The 26,561-nt window shown below is 34.9% G+C and overlaps 1 non-coding gene across 1 annotated transcript; it reads right to left on the bottom strand.

The window, feature by feature from the left end:
• Positions 1-17,058: 17,058 nt before the first annotated feature.
• LOC137964357 (small nucleolar RNA R71) lies at positions 17,059-17,165 on the bottom strand. The gene has a single exon (XR_011115553.1). It is a non-coding gene; the product is annotated as a small nucleolar RNA R71 (small nucleolar RNA).
• Positions 17,166-26,561: the final 9,396 nt, after the last annotated feature.

The raw sequence follows: 26,561 nt of genomic DNA, 5'->3' as shown, positions 1-26,561 counted from the left end.
GCACAAATGTGGAGAGAGATAATTCCAAAAACTGTCTGTAAATTTTAAAGATTGTAAACTCTTTTCAGTTTTTATATATCAGGTTTTGCATTCGTCTGGAAAAGGGGAAAATGAGAGATTTTTAACTGTGTTGACTCCCAATCCATAAGTCATTCCTTTCAAAAATATAGCCCGTAACGCATGATAAATCACTTTACAATCATCTATGATTGCTTGGTCTGCATTTGGTAAATAGGCAAAATAATGGCTTGTTTGACTTGAGTAAATATCCCACCGCACGTTCACTTGAGAATTTAATGTTATTCTCTTTAAAAGGTTTGGATCCATAGGTCATTTGTATCTTTAACATGTTTCAAACATGCATATCCATTTTTTTTAAAACATGTGTAGAAGAATCTCTTTCTTGTAAAATTCCAAACTATTAGGGTTGAAGTAGTGAAATTTCCCAAACTTGGATAACAAAACTTTTGAGTTGATTTGTGGTGTGTGAATAAACTTTCTTTACTTACATTTGTCATTGATTTAAATTATTTTCGTACATAAACTCTAAAATTTTCATTTTGTTGTGATCTATTTGCCTTTTATCTCTTTTTTGTATACGAGATGAAGGGAAAGTGAAAACTCAAGTTTTAATTTAAGAAAAAAGTATACATCTAAAATGGAAATGCACAAATGAAGAGAGAGATAATTCCAAAAAGTGGATGTAAATTTTAGGGATTATAAACTCTTTAGTTTTTATATATCAGGTTTTGCATTCGTCGAGAAAAGGGGGTGGCGGGGGATTTTTAACTGAGTGTTGATTCCTAATCCATAAGTCATTCCTTACAAAAATATAGCCCGTTACTCATGATAAATCACTCTACAATCATCTATGATCGTTAGGTCAGATTTTTTGTAAATATGCAAAATAATTGTTAGTTTGACTCGGATAAATATCCCACCGCACGTTCTCTTGAGAATGTAATGTTATTCTCTTCAAAAGGTTTGGTTCCATAGGTTATTTGTATCTTTAATATATTTCAAGCATGCATATCCATTTTTTAAAACATGTGTAGAAAAATCTATTTCTTATAAAATTCCAAGCTATTAGGGTTGAACTAGAGGAATTTCCCAAACTTGGATAACAAAACTTTTGTGTTCATTTGTGTCATGTGAATAAATTTTCTTTACTTACAATTGTTATTCATTTAAATTTTTTCCATAAATAAACTCTAAAATATTCATTTCGTTGTGATCTATTTGCCTTTTATATCTTTTTTTGTTTACGAGATGAAGGGAAAGTGAAAACTCAAGTTTTGATGTAAGAAAAAAGTATACATCTAAAATTTAAATGCACAATGCTCAAATGTAGAGAGAGATAATTCCAAAAAGCGTCTGTAATTTTTAGGGATTGTCAACTCTTTTTAGTTTTTATATATACTGTTTTGTAATCGTTAGGAAAAGGGGAGGCGGGGGATTTTTAACTGAGTTTTGACTCCCAATCCATATATCGTTCATTGCAAAAATATAGCCCGTTATGCATGATAAATCACTTTACAATCATCTATGATCGTCAAATTTTTGTAAATAGGTAAAATAATGGCTTATTTAACACGGGTAAATATCCCATCGCACGTGCACTTGAGAATTTAATGTTATTCTCTTTAAAAGGTTTTGATCCTTAGGTCATTTGCATCTTGAACATGTTTCAAGCTTGCATATCCATTTTTTAAAACATGTGCAGAAAATTCTCTTTCTTATAAAACTCCAAGCTATTTGGGTTGAAGTAGTGGAATTTCCCAAAATTGGATTACAAAACTTTTGTGTTCGTTTGTGGTGTGTGAATAAATTTTGTTTTCTTACCTTTGTAATTGCTTTAATTTCTTTCCATACATAAACTCTAAAATTTTCATTTTGTTGTGATCTAATTGCTGTTATATCTTTTTTTGTGTACGAGATGAAGGGAAAGTCCAAACTCAATTTTTGATTTAATAAAAAAACATATATCTACTTTGGAAATGCTTAATGTACAAATGTAGAGAGAGATAATTCCAAAGAGTGTTTATAATTTTTAGGGATTGTAAACTCTTTTTAGATTTTATACATCAGGTTTTGCTATCGTCGAGAAAGGAGGGCGGCGGGGGATTTTTAATTGAGTGTTGACTGACAATCCATAAGTCATTCCTTACATAAAAATATAGCCGGTTACGCATGATAAATCACTTTACAATCGTCTATGATCGTTAGGTCAGCTTTTTGTAAATGGGCAAAATAATGGCTTATTTGACTCGGGTGAATATCATACCGTACGTTCACTTGAGAATTTAATGTTATTGTCTTTAAAAGGTTTAGATCCATATGACATTTGAATCAATAACATGTTTCAAACATGCATATCCATTTTTTAAAACATGTGTACAAAAATCTTTTTCTTATAAAATCCCAATCTATTAGGGTGGAACTAGTGGAATTTCCCAAACTTAGATAACAAAACTTTTGAGTGCATTTAAGGTGTGCGAAAAAAATTTCTTTACTTGCATTGTTATTGATTTAAATTCTTTTGATAAATAAACTCAAAAATTTTCATTTTTTTTTTATCTATTTACCTTGTATCTCTTTTTTTGTATACAAGATGAAGGGAAAGTGAAAACTCAAGTTTTGATTTAAGAAAAATGTATACATATAAAAGGGAAATGCACAATACATAAATGTAGAGAGAGATAATTCAAAAAAGTGTTTGTAATTTTTAGGGATTGTAAACTCTTTTTTGTTTTTATATATCAGGTTTTGAAATCATCGGGAAAAGGGGAAGGCCGGGGATTTTTAACTGAGAGTTGATTCGCAATCCATAACTCATTCCTTACAAAAATATAGCCTGTCAAGCAGGATAAATCACTTGACAATAATTTAAGGTCGCTAGGTCTGCTTTTGGTAAATAGGCAAAATAATGGGTTGTTTGACTCGGGTTAAAATCCCACCACACGTTCACTTGAGAATTTAAGGTTATTCTCGTTAAAAGGTTTGGTTCCATAGGTCATTTATATCTGTAACATGTTTCAAGCATGCATATCCATTTTTTAAAACATGTGTAGAAAAATCTCTCTCTTATAAATTCCAAGCTATTATGGTTGAAGTAGAGGAATTGTCCAAACTTGGAAACAAAACTTTTGTGTTCATTTGCGATGTGTGAATAAATTTTCTTTACTTACATTTTTTATTGATGTAAATTCTTTCCATACATAAAATCTAAAATTTTCATTTTGTTGTGATCTATTTGCCTTTTATCTCTTTTTCTGTTTACGAGAAGAAGGGAAAGTGAAAACTCAAGTTTTGATTGAAGAAAAAAGTATACAGCTAAAATGGAAATGCACAATGCAAAAATGTACAAAGAGACAATTCCAAAAAGTGTCTATAAATTTTAGGGATTATAAACTCTATTTAGTTTTTATATATCAGGTTTTGTATTTGTCGGGAAAAGGGGAGGTGGGGGATTTTTAACTGAGTATTGACTCCCAATCCATAAGTGATTCCCTACAAAAAAAATAGCCCTTTTTCTCATGATAAATCAATTTACTATCATCTATGATGGTTAGGTCAGCATTTTGTAAATATGAAAAATAATGGCTTGTTTGACTCTTGTAAATATGCCATCGCACGTCCACTTGAGAATTTAATGTTATTCTGATTAAAAGATTTGGATCCATAGGTCATTTGTATCTTTAACATGTTTAAAACATGCATATCCATTTTTTAAAACAAGTGTAGAAAAATCTCTTTCTTATAAAATTCCAAGCTATTAGGGTTGAACAAGTGGAATTTCACAAACTGGGATAACAAAACTTTTGTGTTCATTTCTGGCATGTGAAAAAAATTTCTTTACTTAAATTTGTTATTGATTTAAATTATTTCCATAAAAAAACTCTAAAATTTTCATTCTATTGTGATCTATTTGCCTTTTATCTCGTTTTTTGTTTACGAGGAGAAGGGAAGGTGAAAACTCAAGTTTTGATTTAAGAAAAAAGTATAAATCTAAAATGGAAAAGCAGAATGAAAAAATATAGAGAGAGATTATTCCAAAAAGTGTCTGTAATTTTAGGGATTGTAAACTCTTTTTCGTTTTTATATATACGGTTTTGCAATAGTCGGGAAAAGGTGGAGGCAGTGGATTTTTAACTGAGTGTTGACTCCCAATCCTTAAGTCATGCCTTTAAAAAATATAGCCTGTTACGCATGATAAATCACTTTACAATCACCCATGATTGTTAGGTCAACATTTTATAAATGGGCAAAATAAAAGCTTGTTTGACTCGGGTAAATCTCCCACCGCACGTTCACTAAAGAATTTAAGGTTATTCTCTTTAAAAGGTTTGTATCCAGAGGTCATTTACATCTTTAACATGTTTCAAGAATACAAATCAATTTTTTAAAACATGTGTAGAAAAATCTCTTTCTTATAAAATTCCAAGCTATTAGGATTGAACTAGTGGAATTTCCCAAATTTGGATAACAAAACTTTTGTGTTCATTTGTGGTGTCTGAAAAACTTTTCTATACTTATATTTGTTTTTGCTTTAAATTTTTTCCATACATAAGCTCTAAAATTTTCATTTTGTTGTTATCTATTTGCCTATTATCTCTATTTTTGTTTACGAGATGAAGGGAAAGTGAAAACACAAGTTTCGATTCAAGAAAAAAGTATACATCTAAAATGGAAATGCACAATGCACAAATGTAGAGAGAGATAATTCCAAATGGGGTCAGTAATTTTTAGGGATTGTAAACTCCTTTTAGTTTTTATATATCAGGTTTTTCAATCATGGGGTAAAAGGGGGAGGCGGGGGATTTTTCACTGAGTGTTGTCTCCCAATCCATAAGTCATTCCTTTAAAAAATACAGCCCGTTATGCCTGATAAATCACTTTACAATCATCTATGATCGTTAGGTCAGATTTTTGTAAATGGGCAAAATAATGGTTTGTTTGATTCGAGTAAATATCCCACCGCACGTTCACTTGAGAATTTAAAGTTATTCTCATTAAAATGTTTGGATCCATAGGTCCTTTGCATCTTTAACATGTTTCAAGCATGCATATCCATTTTTTAAAACTTGCGTAGAAAACTCTCTTTCTTATAAAATTCCAAGCTATTAGGGTTCAACTAGTGGAATTTCCCAAACTTGGATAACAAAACTTTTGTGTTCATTTGTGGTGTGTGAATAAATTTTCTTAACTTACATTTTTTATCGATTTAAATTCTTCCCATAAATAAACTCTAAAATTTTCATTTTGTGGTGATCTATTTGCCTTTTATCTCTTTTTATTGTTTATGAGATAAAGGGAAAGTGAAAACTCAAGTTTTGATTTAAGAAAAAAGTATACATCTAAAATGGAAGTGCACAATACACAAACGAAGAGAGAGATAATTCAAAAAAGTGTTTGTATTTTTAAGGCTTGTAAACTCTTTTTAGTTTTTATATATCAGGTTTTGCAATTATCGAGAAAAGGGAGGAGGCGGGAGATTCTTAACTGAGTGTTGACTCCCAATCCATAAGTCCTTCCTTACAAAAATATAGCCCGTTACGCATGATAAAACACTTTACAATCATCTGTGATCGTTAGGTCAGCAGTTTTTAAATGGGCAAAATGGGTTGGACTAGTGCAATTTTCCCAAACTTGGAAAACAAAACTTTTGTGTTGATTTGTTGTGTGTGAATAAATTTTCTTTTCTTACATTTTTTATTGCTTTAAATTCTTTCATACATAAACTCTTAAATTTTCATTTGGTTGTGATCTATTTGCCTTTTATCTCTTTTTTTTTACGAGATGAAGGGAAAGTGAAAACTCAAGTTTTGATTTAAGAAAGTATATATATTAAATTCAAATGCACAATGCACAAATAATAAGATAGATAATTCCGAAAAGTCTCTGTAATTTTTAAGGATTGTAAACTTTTCTTAGTTTTTATATATTCTATTTTGCAATCGTCAGGAAAACGGGGAGGCATGGGATTTTTAACTGAGTGTTGACTCACAATCCATAAGTCATTACTTACAAGAATATAGCCCGTTACGCATGATAAATCACTTTACAATCATCTATGATCATTTGGTTAGCTTTTTTGAAAATTGGCAAATAATATCTTGTTTGACTCGGGTAAATATCCCACTGCACGTTCACTAGAAAATTTAATGTTATTCTCTTTAAAAGTTTTGGATCCATTGGTCATTTGCATCTTTATCATGTTTCAAGCATGCACATCCTTTTTTTAAAACATGTCTACAAAAATCTGTTTCTTATAAAATTCTGAGCTAAAAGGGTTGAACTAGTATTATTTTCCCAAAAATGGATAGCAAAACTTTTATGTTCATTTTTGTGTGAATAAATTTTCTTTACTTACATTTGTCATTGCATTAAATTCTTTCCATACATAAACTCTAAAATTTTCATTTTTTTGTGATCTATTTGCCTTTAATCTCTTTTTTGGATTGCCAGATGAACAGAAAGTGAAAACTCAAGTTTTGATTTAAGAAAAAAGTATACATCTCAAATGGAAATGCACAATGCAAAAATGAAGAGAGAGATAATTCCAAAAAGTGTCTATAACTTTTTGGGATTGTAAACTCTTTTCAGTTTTTATATATCAGGTTTTGCAGTCGTCAGGAAAAGGGGAAGGCGGAGGATTTTTAACTAAGAGTTGATTCCCAATCCATTAGTCATTCCTTAAAACAACATAAGCGGTTATGCCTGATAAATCATTTAAAATCATCTATGATAGTTAGGTCAACGTTTTGTAAATGGGCCTAGTAATGGCTTATTTGACTCGGGTAAATATCCCACCACACATTAACTTCAGAATTTAATGTTATTCTCTTTAAAAGGATTGGATCCATAGGTCATTTGCAGCATTAACATGTTTCAAGCATGCATATCCATTTTTTAAAACATGTGTAGAAAAATCACTTTCTTATAAAATTTCGCGCTATAAGGGTTGAACTAGTGGAATTTTGTAAAACTTGGATAGCAAAACTTTTGTGTTCATTTATTGTATGTGAATAAATTTTCTTTACTTATATTTTTTATTGTTTTAAATTATTTCCATACATAAACTCTTAAATTTAAATATTGTTGTGATCTATTTGCCTTTTATCTCTTTTTTTGTTTACGAGATGAAGGGAAAGTGAAAACTCAAGTTTTGATTTAAGAAAAAAGTATACATCTCAAATGGAAATGCACAATGCACAAAAGTAGAGAGAGATAATTCCAAAAAGTGTCTGTAATTTTTAGGGATTGTAAAATCTTTTTAGTTTTTATATATTGGGTTTTGCAATCGTTGAGAAAAGGGCGAGGCGGGGGATTTTTAACTGCGTGTTGAATCCCAATCCATAAGTCATTCCATACAAAAATATAGCCCATTACGCATCATAAATCACTTTACTATCATCTATGATTGTTACGTCAGCTTTCGGTAAATGGGCAAAATAATGGCTTGTTTGACACAGGTATATATCCCACCGCACGTTCACTTGAGAATTTAATGTTATTCTCTTTAAAAGGTTTGGATCCATAGGTCATTTTCATCTTGAACATGTTTCAAGAATGCATATCCATTTTTTAAAACATGTCTAGAAAAATCACTTTCTAATAAAATTCCAAGCTGTAAGGTTTGAACAAGTGGAATTTTGCCAAAATTGGATAACAAAACTTTTGTGGTCATTTGTTGTTGCTGAATAAATTTTCTTAACTTACATTTTCTATTGCTTTAAATTCTTTCCTTACATAAAATCCAACATTTTCATTTTGTTGTATTTATTTTCCTTTTATCTCTTTTTATGTTTACAAGATGAAGGGAAAGTAAAAACTCAAGTTTTGATTTAAGAAAAAAGTATGCATCTAAAATTAAAATGCACAATTCACAAATGTAGAGAGAGAGAGATTTCCAAAAAGTGTCTGTATTTTTTTTGGATTGTAAACTCTTTTTAGTTTTTATATATCAGGTTTTGCAATTGTCGGGAAAAAGGGGGAGGAGGGGGATTTTTAACTGAGTGTTGACTCCCAATCCATAATTCATTCCTTACAAATATATAGCCCATTATGCATGATAAATCGCTTTACAATTATCTATGATCATTTTGTCAACATTCTGTAAATGGTCAAAATAATGGCTTGTTTGACTCGGGTAAATATCCCACCGCACGTTCACTTGAGAATTTAATATTATTATCTTTAAAAGGTTTAGATCCATAGGTCATTTGCATCTTGATCATGTTTCAAGCATGCATATCCACTTTTTAAAACATGTCTAGAAAAATCACTTTCTAATAAAATTCCAAGCTAAAGGTTTGAACAAGTGGAATATTTCCAAGCTTGGATAACAAAACTTTTGTGTTCATTTGTTTTTTGTGAATAAATTTTATTAACTTACATTTTTTATTGCTTGAAATTCTTTCCATACATAAATTCCAACATTTTCATTTTGTTGTGATCTATTTGCATTTTATCTCTTTTTATGTTTTCGACATGAAGGGAAAGTGAAAACTCAACTTTTGATTTAAGAAAAAAGTATACATCTAAAATGGAAATGCACAATGCACAAATGTGGAGTGAGATAATTCCAAAAAGTGTCTGTAATTTTTAGGGATTGTAAACTCTTTTTAGTTTTTATATATCAGGGTTTGCAATCGTCGGGGGAGGCAAGGGATTTTTAACTGAGGGTTGACTCCCAATCCATAAGTCATTCCTTAAAAAAATATAGCCCGCTATGCATGATAAATCACTTTACAATCATCTATGATCATTAGGTCAGTTTTTTTTAAATGGGCAAAATAATGGCTTGTTTGACTCGGGTAAATATCCCACCGCAGTTTCACTTGAAAATTTAATGTTATTCTCTTTAAAAGTTTTGGATATATAGGTCATTTGCATCAGTAACATGTTTCAAGCATGTATATCCATTTTTTAAAACATGTGTAGAAAAATCTCTTTCTTATAAAATTTCGAGCAGTATGGGTTGAACTAGTGGAATTTTGCCAAACTTGGATAACAAAAATTTTCTGTTCATTTGTTCTGTGTGACTAAATTTTCTTTACTTGCATTTGTTATTGCTTTAAATTCTTCACATACATAAACTCTAAAATTTTCATTTTGTTGTGACCTATTTGCCATTTCTTTTTTTTTTTTGTTGACGAGATGAAGGGAAAGTGAAAACTCAAGTTTTGATATAAGAAAAAAGTATACATCTAAAATGGAAATACACAATGCACAAATGTAGAGAGAGATAATTCCAAAAAGTGTCAGTAATTTTTAGGGGTTGTAAACTCTTTTTAGTTTTTATATATCAAATTTTGCAATTGTCACGAAAAGGGGGAGGTGGGGGATTTTTAACGTTGACTCCCAATCCATAAGTCATTCCTTACAAATATATAACCCACTACACATGATAAATCACTTTACAATCATCTACGATTATTAGGTCAGGTTTTTGTAAATGGGCAAAATAATGGCTGGTTTGACTCGGTTAAATATCCCACCGCACGTTCACTTGATAATTTAATGTTTTTCTCTTTAAAAGGTTTTGATCCAGAGGTCATTTGCATCTTGAACTTGTTTCAAGCTTGCATATCCATTTTTTAAAATATGTCTTGAAAAATCACTTTCTAATAAAATTCCAAGCTATATGGGTTGAATATTAAGCACCTTGCCAATTCTACCCAAAAGACCGGCCTGTTAGGAGCAGAAGGCATAGGTACTTAACCCTAGGACCATAACTGTACACCCCGCCTTCTCGAGCCAATGACCACGGCGGCCTTGACAAACCAATAGGGACCAGGTCAGGAGCCCATACTCCCTTATGGCGTCCCGCCAGGGGCGTTCGGTCCACCTATGCACGCAGAGACTCGAAGTCAGGACGTAGCACCTGCTCTGATACCAAATGTTAAGCACCTAGCCAATACTACCCAAAAGACCAGCCTGTTAGGAGCAGAAGGCATAGGTACTTAACCCCAGGACCATAACATTGAACTAGTGGAATTTTGCCAAACTTGGATAACAAAACATTCGTGTTCATTTGTTATGTGTGAATAAATTTTCTTTAATTACATTTGCTATTGCTTTAAATTCTTTCCAAACGTAAAATATAAAATTTTCATTTTGTTGTGATCTACTTTCCTTTTATCGCTTTTTATGTTTATGAGTTGAAGGGAAAGTGAAAAATCAAGTTTTGATTTAAGAAAAAAGCATAGATCTAAAATGGAAATGCACAATGCACAAATGTAGAGATAGATATTTCCAAAAAGTGTCTGAAATATTTAGGGATTGTAAACTCTTTTAAGTTTTAATATATCAGGTTTTTCAATCGTCGAGAAAAGAGGGAGGCGGGGATTTTTAACTGAGTATTGATTCCACATCCAAAATTCATTCCTTACAAAACTATAACCAGTTACGCATGATAAATCACGTTACAATCAACTATAATCATTTGGTCAGCTTTTTGTAAATTGGCAAAATAATGGCTTGTTTGACTTCTGTAAATAGTCCACCACATGTTCACTTGAGAATTTAATATTAGTCTATTTAAAAGGTTTGGATCCATAGGTCATTTGCATCTTTAATATGTTTCAAGCGTGCATATCTATTTTTTAAAATATGTCTAGAAAAATCTCTTTCTTATAAAATTCCGAGCTATAAGGGTTGGACTAGTGGAATTTTCCCAACCTTGGAAAACAAAAGTTTTGTGTTCATTTGTTGTGTATTAATAGATTTTCTTTACTTACATTTGTTATTGCTTTAAATTTTTTCAGACATAAACTCTAAAATTTTCATTTTGTTGTGATCTATTTGCCTTTTATCTCTTTTTTTGTTTACGAGACGAAGGGAAAGTGAAAACTCAAGTTTTGATTTAAGAAAAAAGTATGCATCAAAAATGGAAATTCACAGTTCACAAATGTAGAGAGAAATAATTCGAAAAAGTTTCTGTAATTTTTAGTGATTGTAAACTCTTTTTAGTTTTTATATAACACGTTTTGCAATCGTCGAGAAAAGAGGGGGGCAGGGGATTTTTAACTGAGTGCTGACTCCCAATCAATAAGTCATTACTTAAAAAAATAAAGCCCATTATGCATGATAAATCACATTAAAATCATCTATGATCATTAGGTCAGCTTTTTGTAAATGGGCAAAATAATGGCTTGTTTGACTCGGGTAAATATCCCACTGCACGTTCACTTGAGAATTTTTATGTTATTCTCGTTAAAACGTTTTGGATCCATAGGTGATTTGCATCTTGAACATGTTTCAAGCATCTCCATTTTCTAAAACATGTCAAGAAAAATCACTTACTAATAAAATTCTAAGCTATTAGGGTTGAACTAGTGCAATTTTGCCAAAGTTGCATAACAATACTTTTGTGTTCATTTGTTGTGTGAATAAATTTTCTTTACTTACATTTGTTATTGCTTTAAATTATTTCCATACATAAACTCTAAAATTTTCATTTTGTTGTGGTCTATTTTCCTTTTATCTCTTTTTTTGTTTACTTGGTAAAGGGTAAGTGAAAATTCAAGTTTTGACTTAAGAAAAAGTATACATCTAAAAAGGAAATGCACTATGCACAAATGTAGAGAGAGATAATTTCAAAAAGTGTTTGTAATTTTTAGGGATTGTAAACTCTTTTTAGTTTTTATATATCAGGTTTTGCAATTGTGGGGAAAACGGGGAGGCAGGGGATTTTTAACTGATTGTTGACTCCCAATCCATAAATCATTCCTTAAAAAAATATAGCCCATGACGCATGATAATTCACTGTACAATCACCTATGATTGTTAGGTCAGCTTTTTATAAATGGGAAAAATAATGGCTTGTATGACTCGGGTAAATATCCCACCGCACGTTCACTTGAGAATTTATTGTTATCCTATTTAAAAGGTTTGGATCCATAGGTCATTTGCATTTTGTACATGTTTCAAGCATGCATATCTATTTTTTAAAACATGCGTAGAAAAATCTCTTTCTTATAAAATTCCAAGCTATTAGGGTTGAACTAGTGGAATTTCCCAAACTTGGATAACAAAACTTTTGTGTTCATTTGTGGTGTCAAAATAAATTTTCATCACTTACATTTATTGCTTTAAATTCTTTCTATACATAAACTCTAAAATTTTCATTTTTTTGTGATCTATTTGCCTTTTATCTCTTTTTATGTTTACAAGATGAAGGGAAAGTGAAAACTCAATTTTTGATTTAAGAAAGAAGGATACATCTAAAATGGAAATACACAATGCTCAAAAGAAGAGAGATATTTCCAAAAAATGTCTGTAATTTTTAGGGATTGTAAACTCTTTTTAGTTTTTATATTTCAGGTTTTGCAATCGACGGGAAAAGGGGGAGCGGGGGTTTTTTAATTGAGTGCTGACTCCACAACCATATGTCATTCATTAAAAAAATATAACCCGTTACGCATGATAAATCACTTTAAAATCAATTATAATCGTTTGGTCAGCTTGTTGTAAATGTGCAAAATAATGGCTTGTTTGACTCGGGTAAATAGCCCACCGCACGTTCACTTGAAAATTTAATATTAGTCTATTTAAAAGGTTTGGATCCATAGGTCATTTGCTTCTTTAACATGTTTCAAGCATGCATATCCAATTTTTAAAACATGTCTAGAAAAATCTCTTTCATATAAAATTACGAGCTTTATGGGTTGAACTAATGGAATTTTCCCAAACTTGGATAACAAAACTTTTGTGTTCATTTGTCGTGTGTGAATAAATTTTCTTTACTTACATTTGTTATTGCTTTAAATTCTTGCCATACATAAACTCTAAAATTTTAATTTTGTTGTGATCTATTTGCCTTTTATCTCTTTTTTTTTTTTTTTACGAGATGTAGGGAAAGTGAAAACTCAAGTTTTGATTTAAGAAAAAATTATATATCTTAAATGCAAATGCACAATGCACAAATTTTGAGACAGATAATTCCGAAAAGTCTTTGTAATTTTTAGGAATTGTAAACTCTTTTTAGTTTTTATATATTAGGTTTTGCAATCGTCGGGAAAAGGGGGAGGCAGTGATTTTTAACTGAGTGTTGACTCCCAATCCATAAGTCGTTCCTTAGAAAAATATAGCCCATTACGCATGGTAAATCACTTTACAATCATCTATGATTGTTAGGTCAGATTTTTGTAAATGGGCAAAATAATGACTTGTTTGACTCGGGTAAATATCCCCCCACACATTTACTTGAAAATTTAATGTTATTCTATTTAAAAGGTTAGGATCCATAGGTCATTTACATCTTGAACATGTTTCATGAAAGCATATCCATTTTTTAAAACATGGGTAGAAAAATTTCTTTCTTATAAAATTCCAAGCTATTAGGGTTGAACTAGTGGAATTTCCCAAACTTGGATAACAAAACTTTTGTGTTCATTTGTGGTGTGAAAATAAAGTTTCTCTACTTACATATGTTATTGCTTTAAATTCTTTCCATACATAAACTCTAAATTTTTCATTGTGTTGTGATCTATTTCCCTTAAATCTTTATTTATGTGTACGAGATGAAGGGAAAGTGAAAACTCAAGTTTTGATTTAAGAAAAAGATATACATATAAAATGGAAAAACACAATGCACAAATGTAGAGAGAGAAAATTCCTAAAAGTGTCTGTAATTTTTTGGGATTGTAAAATCTTTTTAGTTTTTATATATCAGGTTTTGCAATCGTCAGGAAAAGGGGGACGCGGAGGATTTTTAACTGATTGTTGACTCCCAATCCATAAGTCATTCCTTACAAATATATAGCCCATTACGCCTGATAAATCACTTTTCAATCATCTACGATTGTTAGGTCAGGTTTTTGTAAATGGGCAAAATAATGGCTGGTTCGACTCGGTTAAATATCCCACCGCACGTTCACTTGAGAATTTAATGTTTTTCTCTTTAAAAGGTTTGGATCCATAGGTCATTTGCGTCTTGAACATGTTTCTTGCATGCATATCCATTTTTTAAAACATGTCTTGAAAAATCACTTTCTAATAAAATTCCAAGCTATATGGGTTGAATGTTAAGCACCTAGCAAATTCTACCCAAAAGATCGGCCTGTTAGGAGCAGAAGGCATAGGTACTTAACTCTAGGACCATAATAGTACACCTCACCTTCCTGAGCCGATGACCACAGTGGCCTTAACACAGCTACAAGGACCAGGTCAGGAGCCCATACTCCCTTACGGCGCCCTGCCAGAGGCGTGCAGTCCACCTTTGCATGCGAAGACTCGAAGTCAGGACATAGCACCTGCTCTGATACCAAATGTTAAGCACCTAGCCAATACTACCCAAAAGACCGGCTTGTTAGGAGCGGAAAGCATAGGTACTTAACCCCAGGACAATAACATTGAACTAGGGGAATTTTACTAAACTTGGATAACAAAACTTTGGTGTTCTTTTGTTATGTGTGAATAAATTTTCTTTACTTACATTTGTTATTGCTTTAAATTCTTTCCAAACAAAAAATATAAAATTTTCATTTTGTTGTGATCTATTTACCTTTTATCTCTTTTTAAGTTTACGAGTTGAAGGGAAAGTGAAAGCTCAAGTTTCGATTTAAGAAAAAACATAGATCTAAAATGGAAATGCACAATGCACAAATGTAAACTCTTTTAAGTTTTAATATATCAGGTTTTGTAATCGTGGGGAAAAGAGGGAGGCAGGAAATTTTTAACTGAGTGTTGACTCCACATCCATAAGTCATTCCTTACAAAAATATGACCCGTTACACATGATAAATATTTTTACAATCAACTATAATCATTTGGTTAGCTTTTTGTAAATTGGCAAAATAATGGCTTGTTTGACTCGGGTAAATAGCCTACCGCACATTGATAGATGCCATATTCTAACATGAGAACTAGGTTAATTATAATAGAATAACCCTTATAATTGTGTTATAGGTGGTTATTTATCGGTTTCAAATGAAACGTGCATTTATTGAATTTGGCATTAATCAATGTCTATATTGCATATTTATCTCTCCGGAATTATATTTCATTGCTTTTAGGGTTTATTTCTTCCAGAAATGCTTTTTATGGATTCAATTATGGATTTCAGGAGAATTTTGGTGCGAAGGAGATATTTACCAAAATGCCATTAGTGAAAGGGAGGTGATTTTTTAGGGCAAGTCGTATTGAAAAAGGGAGACCGTCGACCGAAACATGGGAGGCCGTCGACCAAAAGAAGGGAGATCCGAGAGGATTTCCAGCCGTCGTTCACCGTGCCACCGTCGTCCACTGCCGTTCAGCAATCGAGAACAGATCCGAGGAGAGCTCGAGAGAGTCTCCGTTGTCGCGAGTTCGACACTGCCAGTTTCTGCTCGCCAGGCTGAGAGGTGACCCGAGAGGGCTCCTCCGGCGCCGATTCCGCATTCCGACCATCCTCCGGCGTCGATTACCTATTTTCGACCATTTCCAGAGCTATTCCGACTCTGACCAAGACAGAGCCGGTTAGAGGACTTCAGCTCCATTCCATTCTTCACTGGTTGTCACCTCTGTCCGTGGGTTTCTATCCTTCTTCGCCGGCGTCATCTCTACCTCTGGCCACTCGCTCTTGCTACCCGAAACCATCAATTTCGGGAAATTGCAGCACCCGTGAGAACGAGTCTGTTGCCCGAGCGAGAGGAAGGAGAAGGGGAGTAATCCGTCATTTTGGAATTTAATTTTCCTATAGTTTCAACTTAGGTTTTGAATGTTTATTAAATTTGATTTGAGAATTAATGTTTATCAAATATTTGTTTTCCAAATATTTAATTAAATTAGATAGTTAGGGTAGGATTGTAATCTAGGTTGGATTTTGGTATTTTAATCTGATTTCTGTCTTTCACTCTATGCGCCCGAGAGGGGATAGACGCAAGGATTGAGAAATCGGATTCGTGGTTACGTGGCGCTCAAGAGAGGTACGAATCACAGTAAAATCCATAGTTGATAATTTTAGCATCATTATAATAAAAAATTGATTCTCTGCATTCTATTGTTATCCGATCTCTGTCATTAACTCTAGGCATCCGAGAGGGGCTAGACGCAAGGATTGAGAATCCGAATTCATGGTTACATGGGGCTCAAGAGAGGCACGTATCATGGTAAAATCAAGAGTTGACGTTTCCTGTTGTGCAAGTAGTTAATCATATTATTGCTTGACAATTTAGGATATAATTAGTGTTTAGTTCAGATTAATTCATCATATTTGGTTAGGCTAGTTGACTGAAGAATACACAAAATTCAGTCCTTCCTGTGGATATGACCCTCGCTTCCTGCTAGATTAAATGAACGATTCGTACGCTTGCGATGTATAAAAGCCGATGTAATTAAATTTCACATCAAGTTTTTTGGCGCCATTGCCAGCGAGGCATGTATTAAGTGTATTTCTTTGTTCTCCATCGTCTTAGGTTAGATTTATTTTTATTTTATTTTATTTTATTTTTTCTTTCATAATTTTTTCTTGGTGATTTGGTATGGAGTTCTTTTTATTTCTTCTAGTTAGTTTGTATTTTTAGTAGTGAGTTTTTTAGCTTAATTTGATTGTTAGTTTTGTTTCTTTGTGTTTTTAGGCACGGGCGCCGCTCCCTAGGTGAACCATTAGCTCCCTTTGTTGAAGATATTTGTAGGAAAACACCCGAAGTCAAGTTAGGAGCTACCATGGCCAATCAGGGTGAACCATTACAGTTACCTGCAGTAGGTGACCGTAGAGCCCTGAGGGATTATTCTATCCCATCCCACTTCACATTACCTTCTTGCATTATATTGCCACCGACTACTGCCGCCAGTTATGAGTTGAAACCAGGTGTGATCCAACTCCTCCCTACATTCTATGGGTTGGAGAAGGAGGGCCCTTATTACCACATCAAGGAATTCTTAGATATCTTTGCGACTTTCAAATTCTAGAATTTCTTAGATGACTCTATCCGGTTAAGACTTTTTCCATTTTCACTTAAGGATAAGGCCAAGTCTTGGCTTAATTCCTTGGAGGTGGGCAGCATTACTTCATGGGACACATTAGTCACAATTTTTTTGTCCAAGTATTTTCCCATTCAGAGAACTACAGCTCTCAAGAGAGAAATCTCCAACTTTATGCAGCAGGAGGGTGAACACTTTTATGAGGCTTGGGAGAAATGGAAGGATTTGATCCATAGGTGTCCGCATCATGGGTTTGAGATATGGCATTTAGTGCAATACTTTATCAAGGTCTTACACCCCAGGTTAGATCCATGGTAGATGCAACGAGTGGTGGGAGTTTGATGGGTAAGAGTGCTAGTGAGGCGTGGGACTTCTTTGAAACGTCGAGTGATTAATCTTAGCAATGGGGTTCGTCATGTAATGTTGATAGGAGATCCCACGAAGCCAAAAGAGGGGGTCTCTACGAGGTTAGTGAAACATCCATGCTCATGGCCAAGATTGAGGGGTTGACTAGAAAAATTGATACCCTTATGGTGTCCAAGAGTTCACCTGCTCCTAACCCATCTACTGTCTGTGCCATACGCTCTGGTTCATCTCATCCCACACAAATGTGTCCATCTAGTTCATCCTACCCGGAGCTCATTGAGGACTTGAATGCAGTCCAGAATTTTCATAGCCCAAACCGGAATGATCCTTTTTTGGAAACATATAATCCGGGTTGGGCTAGGCACCCAAATTTCTCATGGTCCAAGGGCCCACAAGTTGGGGGTCCTCCAGGGTTTACTCAACCCCAAGCTCCATGCCCACACTTCACTCAACAGCCATTGATTCCACAAAAACCTTCACTTGAGGATACACTTCAAGTATTCATACAAAATACACAGTCCTCCATTGCTAAACTTGAAATGCAAGTGAGTCAGATGGCCAGCCACATGAGTGAAGAGGCACAAAATAGACTCCCGAGTCAAACCATTCCTAACCCCAAAAGCACACATGAGAGTGGGTTGAGTTCCAAACCCCACCATGAGCAAGCCAAAGCCATAACCACCCTTAGGAGTGGTTGTGAGTTGAAAAATGGGGTAGGGACCACTAAGTCTAAGGAGTCAAAGGATGACAATGGGGACACATCATTGAGTGAAGAACCTCTAAGTTCTCCACCAACAATCAGGCAGATCCCTAACCAAGTCCCACCAGCTCCTTATCCGCAGAGGTTATCGGGCCCACCTAGGAAAGGAGATAGCATGCATGAAACATTGCAACTGTTTAGTAAGGTTCACATTAACATTCCACTTCTTGATGCTATTAGGCAAGTCCCTGCCTATGCCCGATTTTTGAAAGACCTTTGTACACAGAAGAGAAAACAACATGTTCACAAAAGGGTCTTTCTTACTGAGAATGTAAGTTCAATTCTAAAGCACAACACTCCTCCTAAAGTTAAAGATCATGGATGCCCCACAATTTCATGTGTCATTGGTGAACATACCATCCAGAGAGCTCTTCTTGACTTAGGGGCAAGTGTGAATTTGCTTCCTTTCTTTGTGTTCCAACAATTAGGTTTGGGGGAATTGAAGCCTACTCCCATCACACTTCAACTAGCTGACCATTCTGTGAAGATACCATGAGGAATAGTTGAAGATGTTTTGATAAAAGTGGAAAAATTTCTGTTCCCGGTTGATTTCATTGTTCTTGATACAGAACCAGTAGTCAATGTGACCAACCAAATTCCTGTCATCCTAGGACGTCCCTTCTTAGCCACATCTAATGCTATCATTCATTGTAAAAGTGGTGAGTTGGAGTTATCTTTTGGAAATTTTAGGTCTCGTTGAATGTGTTTAATGCCGGGCACCATCCACTTGAGTCTGATGATCTCAGTCCTGCATTTAAGATAGAGACTATTATGCTTGATGATGATTCCACTCTTGAATATTTTGAGTCTTACATAAAATCTTTAGACATGGACTATTTTGATGAGGAAACATATTTCTGAGAGGTTGACTCTTTACTCAGTTCTGTACCTCTGTTGGAGGAAGCTTATGAGGTTGTCACAACTGATAATCCACAGGATCTTCATCTTGACTTGGACAAACCTCTTGAACTTCCAAGCTAGATCTTAAGCCACTTCCTCCCTCGTTGAAGTATGCATTCTTGGGGCCCATGAACTCATTGCCAGTCATTATTGCCTCTGATTTGAGTACTGAGCAGGAGGAACAATTGACTAAAATTTTACAAGCACCCAGAGAGGCATTGGGGTGGACTCTTGATGCCTTAAAAGGGATTAGCCCCTCCATATGCATGCATCGTATTCATTTGGAGGAGGGGACTAAAGCCTCACATGAGATGCAATGTAGGTTAAATCCCCATATGATGGAGGTTGTGAGAGAAGAAGTCATCAACTTGTTTGTGACAGGAATCATTTACCCTATTTCTGATAGCACCTGGGTGAGTCCAATTCAAGTTGTCCCTAAGAAAGGGGGGATAACGATAATGAAAAATGAGAGTGGTGAATTGATTCCCACAAGAACTACCACCAAGTGGCGTGTCTACATTGACTATAGAAAACTTAATTCCACCACTTGGAAGGATCACTTCCCACTACCTTTCATTGATCAGGTGCCAGAACGATTGGCCAGCCACAATTTTTATTGCTTCTTAGATGGATACTCCGGCTACAATCAAATTCCCATTGCTCCAGAAAACCAGGAAAAGACCACATTCACGTGTCCGTTTGGCACCTATGCTTACAGACGCATGCCTTTTGGTTTATGCAATGCGCCCGCCACTTTCCAACGGTGCATGATGAGTATCTTTTCTGACATGATTGGTGATTTTTTAGAGGTCTTTATGGATAACTTTTCTGTGTTTGGCTCTAGTTTTGATACATGTCTGCACAATCTTTCACTCGTATTGTCCCGTTGTATTAAGTCCAATTTAGTCTTGAATTGGGAGAAATGCCACTTCATGGTAAAAGAAGGAATTATTTTAGGACATGTAATGTCTGAGAGGGGTGTAGAAATAGACAAAGCCAAGGTTGACCTAATTGCCAATCTGCCACCACCTACTGTTGTGAAGGGGGTGCGTTCTTTCCTTGGTCATGGTGGGTTCTATAGGCGCTTCATTAAGGACTTTAGCAAAATTTCTCATCCTTTGACGAATTTGCTTGCTCAAGATGTTGTTTTTGCCTTTGATGATACCTGTATTCATGCTTTTGAGACACTGAAGAAATGTTTGTCCACCACACCCATTATCCAACCCCCTACTTGGTCTTTGCCTTTTGAGTTTTTGTGTGATGCCTGTGATTATGCATTGGGGGCTGTTTTGGGGCAAAAGATGGATAAAATTCCCTGTGTCATTTAGTATGCTAGCCGCACTCTTCATGATGCTCAATTGAATTACACTACCATTGAGAAGAAGTTGCTAGCTATTGTGTTTGCCTTGAAAAAATTCAGATCATATCTATTAGGGTCAAAGGTTATAGTGTTCACTGATCATTTTGCTTTGAAGTACTTATTATCCATCAAGGACACTAAACCTTGCTTGATTAGATGGATCTTGCAATTGCAAGAATTTGACCTTGAGATTCGAGATGAGAAGGGTTGTCAAAATGTTGTTGTTGATCATCTATCTAGGATCTGTGTAGCATCTTAGGAAGGATTCCTTCCTTTAAATGATTCCTTCCCTGATGAACAACTTCTCCAAGTATCCCAGTTGCCTTGGTTTGCTGACATAGTCAACTATCTTGTAACTCATAGGATTCCTGATTATTGGAGTAAACAAGATCGGTTGAAATTCTTTTCCCAAGTCAAACATTTTTTTTGGGATGACCCTTATTTGTTCAAGGTGTGTTCTGACCAAGTCATTAGGCATTGTGTACCTGAGCACGACTTTGCTAACATTCTTGAATTTTGTCATTCCCACACATGTGGTGGACATTTTGGTGCTAGAAAGACCGCAGCTAAAGTCTTGCAATGTGGTTTCTATTGGCCTTCATTATTTAGAGATGCCCATGAGTTTTGCCGTGTATGTGATAGATGCCAACAAACTGGTTGTTTGTCTAGGAAGAACATGATGCCTCTTAACCCCATTCTTATTGTTGAATTGTTTGATGTGTGGGATATTGACTTCATGGGTCCTTTTCCTGTCTCATTCGGCTATCAATACATCCTTGTTGCTGTTGAATATGTCTCTAGATGGATTGAAGGTATTGCATGTAAGATAAATGATCACAAAGTGGTGGTAAAGTTTTTAAAAGAAAACATCTTTAATCGGTTTGGTACCCCGAGAGCAATCATCAGTGATGGGGGATCTCATTTTTGTAACAGAGCATTTGAGTCCTTATTGAAGAAATAATCCATCACTCATCGGGTGTCCACTCCGTACCACCTGCAAACTTGTGGTCAAGTGGAAATCTCTAATAGGGAGATCAAACGGATTTTGGAGAAGTCAGTTCATTTTGATAGGAAAGATTGGTCCACTCGATTGGACGATGCTTTATGGGCCTATCGAACTGCTTATAAAACTCCTATTGGGATGTCTCCATTTCGCCTAGTGTTCGGCAAAGCATGTCATCTACCTGTTGAGCTTGAGCATAGAGCTTATTGGGCCATTAAGGCTTTGAATTTTGATTTGACTCAAGCGGGTGAGGAGAGGAAATTGCAATTGAATGAGTTGGAGGAGATACGTCATGATGCTTATGAGATTGCCAAACTGTATAAGGAGCGAACAAAGCTTTTACATGATAAATCTATTTTTCGCAAGTCTTTTACTATTGGGTAGAATGTTTTACTTTATAACTCACGATTGCATTTGTTTCCAGGGAAACTGAGATCCAGGTGGTCCGATCCATTTGAGGTTACACAAGTGTTTCCTCATGGCGCTATTGAGATCAGGAATCACGGAGACGGGTCGGTCTTCAAAGTTAATGGTTAGAGGCTCAAACCGTATCGTGAGAATGTCCCCACACCGGAGGAGGTGATGGTGATTTTCTTGGAGAAACCTATCATTTCATCTTGACTGCGTCAGAGTCTTGCTTATGACTATAAACTTAGTACATTGTGGGCAATCCCCACGTTTTTATCCCTTTGTACATTACAGTTTTTATTTTTGGTTTATTCATTCTTATTTGGGATAACCTTTGGTGTACTCTGGTCTTGATTGATTGGAGGTCCCCCGGCGATGCCTGCCCCGTCATGGACACAGGGTACTCTCTTGCCGGCTGAGAGCATAAATGGTTTCGGTAGTCAATTACCAGACTTTTGGTCCCTAGTTTGAGAAGTCTGTACTCAAACAACCGTTTTGGGATTGACCAGTTCGATCTTGAAGTATTGAATGAAAACCTTATGGTGAGTAACTTAAGGACTTGTGTTCAGCGCGTGATTCCTGCTGCCTTCAATGGCCAGTCACACGGAGATTTCTTCAAAGTGTGATGTGGGATAGCGGTTTCATCTACGGATGATTACCTACGGGTACAACTGATACGAGTAAACCTTCTTCGAGGGAGACTATGTATCATTCCTAGGGGTCTTTATTGACTCTTTGGTATTATTATTGATGACCAAACACATAAGGTCCCACCTATCTCTTTTCCTTGCACTGTTTTGGCTTTGCTTTACTTCTTGTGTGCCAATGGAGCATGTGGTTTTCATGAGTTTTATTATTCTTTAGATGTTATTTCTTTTTGTAGTCGTTCTTGTGTTTTAACTTTTCCCCATTGAGGACAATGTTAGGTTTAGGTTTGGGGGGGGGGGGGGGGGGGGGGGGTAGGGGGGAACGGGTATTTTATGTCTTAGCAATGATTTTCTTTTGATTTTTGTTCGTTGTTTTCAAATTACTCCTCTTAGTATGTGGTTAAATTTAGTAGAGTTGAAATAAGTTGCTCAAATGTGTTTCAAAATTTTTCGTAAAACTGTGTAGAATATGCCTATTAGAAATATGATATCATTTGTTGTGATCCATGGGAATTCAGTGAGATAACTTACTATTGCATTAGACTTGGAACTTAGTTGCAAAAGAGAACATGTAAATCTAGTGTTGATCTATGTTAGTCTGAATAGTCTTGTATGCCTGTTTGAACTCATTCCTTTTTATATCTCAGTGAAATTCCTTGTTGTAATGTATGAATGCAAATGGAAATGCTCTTGGTTGCAAAAGACAGATAACTTCATAAACAGCCTGGGCTAACCTGAGGACATGCACCGGAATAGTCGGTTACTTAAAAATAAGTGCATGTGTAGTGAAGACGAATACAAAATGGTGGTAATATCAAAAGTATTTAGTGAAACAAAAATTATGCTGGTAATAGAAAAATGCGCTGGTAATAGCGTAAAATGGTTTTAAATCTGGAAGCAATGAGTTTACTTAACTTTGATGATGAATTGTAATTTGAAAGAAGTTGCAGGTCAAGATTGAAATTGGTATACTTCTGTTGTGAGATTGTCAAACAATAGGCTTACTCTACTATTTTCTCTTAATTGTGATGTGACCAGGATTTTATTGTTATTTGTTGCCTCTTTGTTCTGTTGAAGTAATTGCTTTTGGTTCAAGTGGAGTAACAATGAGTGTATTTGGATTGATAATGTGTTATATTTTACACAGGTTTTCAAATTGAGCAGGGTTTCAAATGATTTTTCAGATATTTTACGATACTAAGTGTTAGTCATATGCTAATGAGGAGTAAATTTTCTTCACTTTTCTTTATATATTATTGATTTAGATGAATTTTGTGGGTAAATTCCATGCAAACCCTCATGAGACATAACTTGTCCACTACTGTAAAGTAGGGGTTTAACGGCTTGTTGCATGTGCTAAATGCAATCGTGTTCCCTACGAAAGTGGCATTTTGTTTTCCAAGGCTTAATTTAGGTTCTATTGTTGTTTTTCTAGGGACTAGCAAAGATTTAGGTTTGGGGGTGTGATAGATGCCATATTCTGACATGAGAAATAGGTTAATTATAATAGAATAACCCTTATAATTGTGTTATAGGTGGTTATTTATCGGTTTTCAAATGAAACATGCATTTATTGAATTTGGCATTAATCATTGTCTATATTGCATATTTATCTCTCCTGAATTATATTTCATTGTTTTTAGGGTTTATTTCTTTCTGAAATGCTTTTTATGGATTCAATTATGGAATTTCAGGAGAATTTTGGTGGAGAAGGAGATATTTACCAAAATGCCATTAGTGAAAGGGAGGTGATTTTTTAGGGCAAATTGTATTGAAAAGGGGAGACCGTCGACCGAAAGAAGGCAGATCTGAGAGGTTTTCTAGCCGTCGTTCGCCGTGCCACTGTCGTCCACTGCCGTTCAGCAACCGAGAACAGACCCGAGGAGAGCTCGAGAGAGTCTCCATCACGGTGAGTTCGACACTGCCATTTTCTGCTCGCCTGGCCGAGAGATGACCTGAGAGTGCTCCTCCGGCGCCGATTCCGCATTTTGACGATCCTCCGGCATCGATTACCCATTTCTGACCATTTCCAAAGCTATTCCGACTCCGACCGAGACTTGAGAGAGCTGGTTAGAAGACTTCAGCTCCGTTCCGTTCTTCGCCGGTCGTCACCTCTATCTGTGGGTTTCTATCCTTCTTCGTCGGTGTCGTCTCCACCTCCGGCCACTCGCTCTTGCTACCCAAAGCCATCAATTTCGGGAAATTGGAGCACCCATGAGAACGAGTCTGCTGCCCGAGCGAGAGGAAGGAGAAGGGGAGTAATCCATCATTTTTGGAATTTAATTTTCCTATAGTTTGAACTTAGGTTTTGAATGTTTATTAAATTTGATTTGAGAATTAATGTTTATCGAATATTTGTTTTTCGGATATTTGATTAAATTAGATAGTTAGGGTAGGATTGTAATATAGGTTGGATTTTGGTATTTTAATCCGATTTCTGTCTTTCACTCTATGCGCCCGAGAGGGGATAGACGCAAGAATTGAGAAATTGGATTCGTGGTTACGTGGCACTCGAGAGGTACGAATCACGGTAAAATCCAGAGTTGATAATTTTAGCATCATCACAATAGGAAATTGATTCTCTGCATTCTATTGTAATCCGATCTCTGTCATTAACTCTAGGCGCCCGAGAGGGGCTAGATGCAAGGATTGAGAATCCGGATTTGTGGTTACGTGGTGCTCGAGAGAGGCATGTATCACGATAATATCCAGAGTTGACGTTTCCTGTAGTGCAAGTAGTTAATCAGATTGTTGCTTGATAATTTAGGATATAATTAGTGTTTAGTTCAGATTAATTCATCATATTTGGTTAGGCTAGTTGACTGAAGAATAAACAAAATTCAGTCCTCCCTGTGGATATGACCCTCGCTTCCTGCAAGATTACATGAACGATTCGTACGCTTGCGAGATATAAAATCCGATGTAATTAAATTTCACATCACATGTTCACTTGAGAATTTAATATTAGTCTATTTTAAAGGTTTGGATCCATAGGTCATTTGCACCTTTAACATGTTTCAGGCATGCATATCCATTTTTTAAAACATGTCTAGAAAAATCTCTTTCTTATAAAATTCCGAGCTATAAGGGTTGGACTAGTGGAATTTTCCCAACCTTGGAAAACAAAACTTTTGTGTTAATTTGCTGTGTGTGAATAAATATTCTTCTCTTACATTTGTTATTGCTTTAAATTCATTCGTACATAAACTCTAAAAATTTAATTTTTTTGTGATATCTTTGCCTTTTATCTCTTTTTTTGTTTACAAGATGAAGGAAAGTGAAAACTCAAGTTTTGATTTAAGAAAAAAGTATACATCAAAAATGGAAATTCACTATGCACAAATGTAGAGAGAGATAATTCAAAAAAGTGTCTGTAATTTTTAGAGACTGTAAACTCTTTTTAGCTTTTATATATCAGGTTTTGTAATCGTCGAGAAAATGGGGAGGCGGAGGAATTTTAACTGAGTGTTGACTCCCAATCCATCAGTCATTCCTTACAAAAATATAGCCCATTACGCATGATAAATCACATTTCAATCATCAATGATCATTAGGTCAGCTTTTAGTAAATGGGCAAAATAATGGCTTGTTTGACTCAGGTAAATATCCCACTGCACGTTCACTTGAGAATTTATTGTTATTCTCTTTAAAAGGTTTGGATCCATAGATCATTTGCAACTTGAACATGTTTCAAGCATGCATCTCCATTTTTTAAAACATGTCTAGAAAAATCACTTACTAATAAAATTCCAAGATATAAGGGTTGAACTAGTGAAATTTTGCCAAACTTGCATAAAAAAGCTTTTACGTTCATTTTTTGTGTGTGAATAAATTTTATTTACTTAAATTTTTTATTGCTTTAAAATCTATTCATTTTGATGTGATCTATTTGACTTTTATCTCTTTTTTTGTTTACGAGATGAAGGGAAAGTGAAAACTCAAGTTTTGATTTAAGAAAAAAGTATGCATCTCAAATGGAAATGCCCAATGCACAAATTTAGACAAAGATAATTCCAAAAACTATCAATAATTTTTAGAGATTTTGAACTCTTTTGGTTTTTATATATCAAGTTTTGCAAATGTCGAGAAAAGGGGGAGGCAGGGGATTTTTAGCAGAGTGTTGACTCCCAATCCATCAGTCATTCCTTACAAAAATATAGCCCGTTACGCATGATAAAGTCACTTTACAATCATCTATGATCGTTT

Source organism: Aristolochia californica, unplaced genomic scaffold (genome assembly GCF_029961685.1).
Source record: "Aristolochia californica isolate CCGP_79_NKW_82.1479 unplaced genomic scaffold, dmAriCali1.0.hap1 SCAF_4, whole genome shotgun sequence".
In the NCBI taxonomy this organism is placed as follows: domain Eukaryota; kingdom Viridiplantae; phylum Streptophyta; class Magnoliopsida; order Piperales; family Aristolochiaceae; genus Aristolochia; species Aristolochia californica.
This window is presented reverse-complemented; position numbering and strand designations above follow the sequence as displayed.